This window comes from Gigantopelta aegis, chromosome 7 (assembly GCF_016097555.1).
Source record: "Gigantopelta aegis isolate Gae_Host chromosome 7, Gae_host_genome, whole genome shotgun sequence".
In the NCBI taxonomy this organism is placed as follows: domain Eukaryota; kingdom Metazoa; phylum Mollusca; class Gastropoda; order Neomphalida; family Peltospiridae; genus Gigantopelta; species Gigantopelta aegis.
In genome coordinates, this window is record NC_054705.1 from 22139606 (window position 1) to 22147842 (window position 8237).

Consider the following 8237-nt stretch of genomic DNA (forward strand, 5'->3'; position numbering starts at 1 on the left):
CTATTTATCGTCCCAGCCAGTGCACCACGACTGGTATATCAAATGCCGTGGTATGTGCTATCGTGTCTGTGGAATGGTGCATATAAACGATCAGAAACACGTTTAATATACACTAATATGTCATGCAGGAAAACGTATTTCATATCTAATTACAATCGTTAAAAAGTTTCTGTTAATCGATAACATCTTAAAAAATGCAGCAAATTCAGGTCTCTCCCTTTAATATAAAAAAGAAAACGACAAAAATTGTATTAGATGAAGGAGAAAGTCGATTTGAGAAAGGTAAACTAACTCGATATAGTCTTTGTTTTTTTCACAGAATTATAAATAATAGTTAATGATGGGGTGTGCAGTCTATAAACGACTGGACGTTTTTGAAGTCCAAATATAAAACGGTTTTTCCCGTATTTGAAAGTAGAACTGGTAAAAACACACCGTTTAACACTAATACAAAATTCTTAACCAGTATTTTAACTTTCAATAACATCATACAATTGTATGCAAAATTCAAATCATGTTCCCCTTCAAGGGACATTCCTGAATTTTCTGCATAAAATATTAGTGGCTGTATATTAAACATCTGTTTAATCGTTCTAATATATGTACTAGATTAAATTTCATTTTATTTCCTAACATATTTTTTTTTCGTACATATGAAATTATTTCAAGACAAAATCCAGTTTGGGCTTCTTACAAATATTAAGACGACCAGACACACATTACATATACAGACGCTGATATTCTAAACAAGAAAATATATTTAATATGTAAGTTTAATCGTAGAAATAATGTATTAGTCGTAAGCATCTTACAAGGCAGCAAACTCAGGAATGTCCCTTTACGACAAGAGGCGCGATATAGCTAAGTCGGTAAACCACCACAATAACAAACACACATGATTTTACTATATCTAACTGGACGAGCCCTAACTTGTTTTATGAAATCAAGTAAACATTTAATTAATAATGACGAATTATTGATATGATTATATCCAGATATATAGCACGACAAACAATTGGATAACACATATTTATATTTATTTGCTATGAGATAAACTTTACACGCACTCTACTTGACTTGGCTGACTAACCACTAGAATCAAATAATAATTATCGATCACGAACTATCCTGGTGTCTATGTTACAGTTATGACACTTACATAACAATAAAATACTATTAATATAGTTGAGTTACAATCCTTCGGCGGTTAGGGGTAAAAAAGCGGGGTATTTACTTTACTCCATTACACCATAAGTAGGTAGGTTATCTCTGGCGTAAAACCTCATTAGTTATTCATACTCTCTACACATATATAACTTTGGATAGGCAAGTTACTCTGGTCCATAAACACACTAAATAAAAGGACCAGGCTACAACAATATCTACAACATACCCTGCGGATCATAATAACGTCACCTCAGGACATCAGCTCGACTCCTCAAGGGCCCCAACACTGGGTGCTCTCAACTCCTGATCACATAAATCTAGACCGCCGACAGTTTAATTCCACACGCGCAACCACACTTGGTGCTTTTATCTCCCAACCACATATAAATCTTCAAACTGCTACCTCATTGACGTCAGGTAAACTTTCATACAGCTGTCTCATTGACGCAACTAACTTTGATAACATTCTGTTACGCTATATTGTAAACACACATTTTATTCTTGCCAAAAAAAAAAAAAAAAAACCAACAACATTTTGAAGGCATATATACATATTTATATATAAAATAATATAATGTGCACATTGCGGGGAATGGTATGTAGCATCGGGTTACATTCTATAGTAAATGGGTAATACATGCATATCAATAATATATAATATAATAACATATGTCTTGTATTAATGTTGTCTGTTCTATGCGTGGTAGCAGTGTTCAAATATTTACATAATTTAATTAGCTGTTTTGAATTGTCGCTGGACAGCAGATGCGTTAATTTAAATGTTAATGGTTTATTATAATAAAAAGGTTTAATATATTTATCTCTTATGTTACTATAGAAAGGATACACTAGAACAAAGTGATATTCGTCTTCTACTACATTCATATTGCATAGACTACAAATTTTATTATTCCTGTCAATATAAAACGGTTTTTCCCATATTTGAAAGTAGAACTGGTAAAAGCACACGGTTTAACACTAATACAAAATTCTTAACCGGTATTTTAACTTGTAATAACATCATACCATTGTATGCAAAATTCAAATCATGTTCCCCTTCAAGGGACATTCCTGAATTTGCTGCAATATTTAAGATGCTATAAACCGATACTTTTTAACGATTGTAATTACATATCAAATATATTTTTCTGCATAAAATATTAGTGGTCGTATATTAAACATCTGTTTGATCGTTCTAATATCTGTACTAGATTAAATTTCATTTTATTTCCTAACATATATTTTTTTCGTACGTATGAAATTATTTGAAGACAAAATCCAGTTTGGGTTTCTTACAAATATTAAGACGACCAGACACACATTACCTCTATAGACGCTGATATTCTAAACAAGAAAATATATTTAATATGTAAGTTTAATCGTAGAAATAATTTATTAGTCGTAAACATCTTACAATGCAGCAAACTCAGGAATGTCCCTTTAAGACAAGAGGCGCGATATAGCTAAGTCGGTAAACCACCGCAATGACTTTACTACTTCTAACTCGACGAGCCGTAACTTGTTTTATGAAAACAAGTAAACATTTAATTAATAATGACTAATTATTGATATGTTTATATCCAGATATATAGCACGACAAACAATTGGATAACACATATTTATATTTATTTGCTATGAGATAATCGTTACACGCACGCTACTTGACTTGGCTGACTAACCACTAGATTCAAATAATAATTATCGATCACGAACTATCCTGGTGTCTATGTTACAGGTAAGACACTTACATCAAAATATAATACTATTAATACAGTTGAGTTACAAACCGTCGGCGGTTGGGGGTAAAAAGGCGGGGTATATACTTTACTCCATTACACCATAAGTAGGTAGGTTATCTCTGGCGTAAAACCCCATTAGTTATTCATTTTTCTTACACATACATAATTTGGGATAGGCAAGTTACTCTTATCCATAAACACACTAAATAAAAGTACCAGGCTACAACAATATCTACCATATACCCTGCCGGACCATATTGCATAGATTACACATTCTATAAAGAGATTATGGGAAGATAATCTATATTTATGAAAATATGTTTGTATTTCAGGGCAACAGGTTTCTGAAGGTACGGTTGTAAGCAATAATTATTAATAACGAATTTGTATAACACTGGAGAGTACTAACAGAAAACACCTTGACGTAATGATGGTTCACAACGTTCTAGACGCTAATTGTCCTAAGTTGTGTTTGTTTAATTAACATATCTCGTAATTAGTACTACCATCCCTGGTGTTAGATAAGGTCCTGAGACATCAAATTAAACTGTGAGCTGCGACGAATACAGCTATCTAAGCAGTCATTATTAACAACTGAAGGTAAACATGGATTAAAAAATAATTGATGTGCCAATTGCAAAGACGCAGTAATTTGCCCGATTAACTAATTAGTAAAACACTTTTGTTTTGTTGTTTAACGACACCACTAGAGCACATTGATTTATTAATCATCGGCTATTGGATGTCAAACATATGGTCATTTTCGACAGTCATAGAGTGGAAACCCGGAACATTGTTTTTTCATTAGTAGCATGGGATATTTTATATGCACCATCCCACAGACAGGAAGGTACATACCACGGCCTTTGATGCACCAGTTGTGGTGCACTGGCTGGAACGAGAAATAGCCCAATGGGCCCACCAACGGGGATGGATCACAAACTGACCGCGCATCAAGCGAGTGCTTTACCAATGGGCTACGTCCTGCCCCTAACTAATTAGTACAACTTACCTTCAACTCCCAACTAATTTCCATTTGCCGAATTACTCTACAGTGGGGATTGGCATAAAGTACATATAAAATATATTTAAAAAATAAGTTAAGAAGTTACATAAGATTTAGCCAACATCAAACGCCGGTATTCATAAAAGTAGGATGATTATAACGTGTAATTCAAAGTAGAACTAGTAGAACACATTTTCATTAATAAACCAAATCCAGTTTTGTTACTCGCATTAAGTTCACGTTCATTTCAACCTTCAGCATAATTATTGTATTTAACATTGTTCTATTACACGCTTTGCCATTTGTATATATATATATATATATATATATATATATATATATATATATATATATATATATATATATATATATATATATATATATATATATATATATATATATATTGTTGTGGCCAGGTCCCAAGGTTATCAACAATGTCCAGATAATATAAATAACATCCGCAGATGACAAAGCCGAACTATTCCAGTTACAGAATTATAAATTTATTTAAAAGTTATGAGTAAATGAAAATAAAGTTAATGTTCTCAGGTAAGTTTCCAACCGATAGATAGATAGATCTCTTCCTTTCAGATATAGTTATATTAAACCAGTGAGGACTGTATCCCCAATAAATGTAAACAGCTTGCAGTTGCTTATAAATATTGCTTCCATAAAACAAGTTAGTTAAATAGAGATGGCAAGTTAATAAAATTTTGACTTTAAAAATATAAGTTAAAGTTATTCCAGTGTCAGTTGAAATGTATGTGATGTAATAAAATCTAAAAGTTGGACAAGGTGACATGAACTTACAAGTTTGGTTGTTGGAAAATGAGTGCTGACGTCCTTTGACGTCGTCCTTTTATACTTTTTGAGAAGTACCACGTGACGCCATAACAGACAATCAGAAATTACGTTACGCTAGGAAGAGATCTATCTTTACAAAATAAAAATCATTTAATTTAATAATTACGTTATGCACACAATTGCTCAATAAATAAAGTAATTGCTTTTTGGTCCAGCTTCCGTTTGCAAGTTACAGTTTGTAAATGCACACTCTAGATCCTGAGACACTTCTTTTATAAATACGTCGGTTTAGCCCATAGCAAAAGCATTACACTCTTGAAATAATTAATACTGGAAATTTCTAAAGTGCATAAATATTAAACTAACATTTCTTAATTGCTTTTTTAGTGTAAAATTAGCGTAAAACAATTTCACAGAAAAAGCCTTTAGAATATTTATAAAAACGACATTATTGATCAGACACAGAAACGCGCTATTGTGCATTGCAAATACAATTGGAAATTCAAGCTAATAAAACAAATACATTCTATTGTGCATAAACATGAGACTATCACTACACAATTGCTTTTTTGGTCTAATTTCAATATAAAATAGTTTTAATGAAAACATTGACCCAAACATTGTGTACTGATATATCAGACCTTGGCTACCTGTATGCGTAAACAGGTTCTCCGCGTACAAGGATATAGTTCCTAAAAACACTAATATTACAGTAATCAGATTTACAGTTATTATCTCAATGAATTAATCAAACGATAAGTCACAATGTACAAATAATATTAGGATACGTTTAACTAAGAAAATAGCTAATTGATCGTACAAGTTTTGGAGGAAAATACTTTACTGAAGGAGAAGGTCAGTCCCGGCAGTCATGTTAAAACAGTGGATCAAACGGAAATTTGTCCCAGGTTTATTCATGAGCCCATAGGATGTTTTCAGTGTGTAAGTCCACACACTTTGCAATGATAGAATTATTCACATCAATAATATTAATGTCAAGTTTGTGGCATAGATTTTATATGCACAGGAATTGGGAATTAAATAAAGTCGAAGACCACAAGACCAGAACACGGATGTCAAGCATTAAATTAACACAATGTAGCGATCGTAATTTACTAATCTCCCATAAATATATTACGGAAACTATTTACAAACATAGTTTCATACACTTTAAATATATTATTTTGAAATACAACTAAATGTAGATCGCATTGTGCATCCAAACGATCACTAATAATGGTTACGCTATTACTTTTTTGTCTATAGTGCGCGACACGACGAGCTGCACTAAGAGTTTCATTAAACAATAACTATAATAAATAGCATAGTTTCAGACATTACAGAATACAAGCAAATATGAAAATAATTACTACTAAAGGTAACAATAAATATTCTGTTTTGTCCAATATTAAAATTTCGCGAGAAAAGTCTATGTCACAGCACACAGTTGAGAAAAGTGTTGGGACAGCCATGAAAATATATACATACATACATACATACATACATACATACATGCATACATATTCTTTCTCCTTCAGTAATGAACTGCTAAATTCCTAGAATATATTAATATATTTTTCTTCTTTCACGTTGTTTATACATTTTGAAACAAACATTTTATGCATATTTTTAAAAACAAACAATATTAGGAATTGACAGTTCTCCTATACACAGAACATTTAAATTTTCCTTCAGACTCTACGATTTACAAACAGTTAAGGTTTTTGTCGCTCAGATTAGCAGACATCCGCACCATAATAATCCCAGTCTGGATTGATCGCCTTGGTGTCGTCAAAAGTTCCAATAGAGATGAGTTCACATAGCAGACTGTTGACGTTGATGTTGAAAGCCAAGCAGCTGGTTTTCCTGTCACATGACATTGGACATTCCATCAATGACGTGCCATTTAACAGCTCAGAGTGTTGACTTAACACACGTATTCCAGACTGACGCCAGAAATATTTAGGATTACAACCTGAAAAGTCAATATAGCATAATTTTGAGTTTCTTGTTACGGTGCCTTATCGAGGTAACAATACACACACACACACACTCTCTCTCTCTCTCTCTCTCTCTCTCTCTCTCTCTCTCTCTCTCTCTCTCTCTCTCTCTCTCTCTCTCTCTCTCTCTCTCTCTCTCTCTCTCTCCATCTATGTAAGTGTCTATGCATCTATTATGTAAGTGACGAGATGTTTGTCAATGAGTCGAGACCCCAAATGAGGACACCAAATGTAACTATGTTGATTTTTCTGTTTTTGTTTTATAAAGTATGCATCTGGATCTCAACACAGCATGATGGACTTTTCTGCAGGGTAGCTGAAAGGTAAATGATACTATTCTGTGAAGATTTAAGACATTACATCTTCTTAAAAGTTTCACATGTTATAAAGATATCCTAAGTTATATTACTGGAATGTCCAAAACAAACCATAGGCCTCTGGGGGAAAAACAAATGTTGATCCACAGACCATAAAGTGAATAGGTGTATCAATCATTATGACGTCTGCTTGTTTCCGTGCGTAGTCGAATTAATCATGTTTTATATTGATTAAGCATATTTAATATTAAACCTTTCTGTAATGCAACAAAGAGGACATCAGTTGTTTGTGTTGCTTAAAGTGATATCCAGGAGACACAAAATTGCCTGTATTCACTGCTAAAACGGAGTTTTAAATGCATTGAAACTAAAGGAAAAAGGTGACTTTTTAAATCATTTACTGACTACTGGTATTTTCTTTATAATTGTATTCAGGATCTAACAGTCAATACATATTTATATATTTTTTTTGCACAGATACTAATGTTGGGTAAGAATATCAGTATGAGTCTAGAGATAATAAAAGTGTATTGTCACCGACGAAACGTTTTTACAGCCAGAGCTTGAAAAAGTCCATACATAGATACAAATTAATTACAATTCCACCATTTAAGGATCTTTGTGTTAAAAACAGCTTCATTGGAGTAATCAAAGACGCTCATAAAAACACAATCAGTACAAATAACATTATTTCCATAAAAAATATATTGTCCCTGAGGGTGGGGCTGGGGTCAGGGTGGAGGATGGGGGTCATTATATAGCCTATATAGACAGACGGTATTTTGTTACGTCACTGTATGTTTCAGTGCTAAACCTATCCTTAGTGACGTCATACCACTGTCATCCTGCTAGTTAACGCATCTACCGTTGCCAAATGTAGAGGTACTGGGTGCGATAGCATCATTTCCACTTTAGGTCAGAAACTGAGTTTTAGTAAAGAGGGGGCATTTTTCTGAAAATTTAATAGCATTTCTCTGTATTAATCGGCATGTCATTATATAGCTATCTAAATCGCAAACACAACATCATTGTAATCCAAGATGGCCGCCAACGTATTAGATAGAACAAAGAAAACGTAATGTTTGCATTTTACATCAAGTTGAAAAATATTTGGATGTTATTGAATTATATTTGTAGATAAAAAAGAATTCATTTATAACGACCTCTTGCTAAATGATATATTTAAAAACGAATGATGCACAGA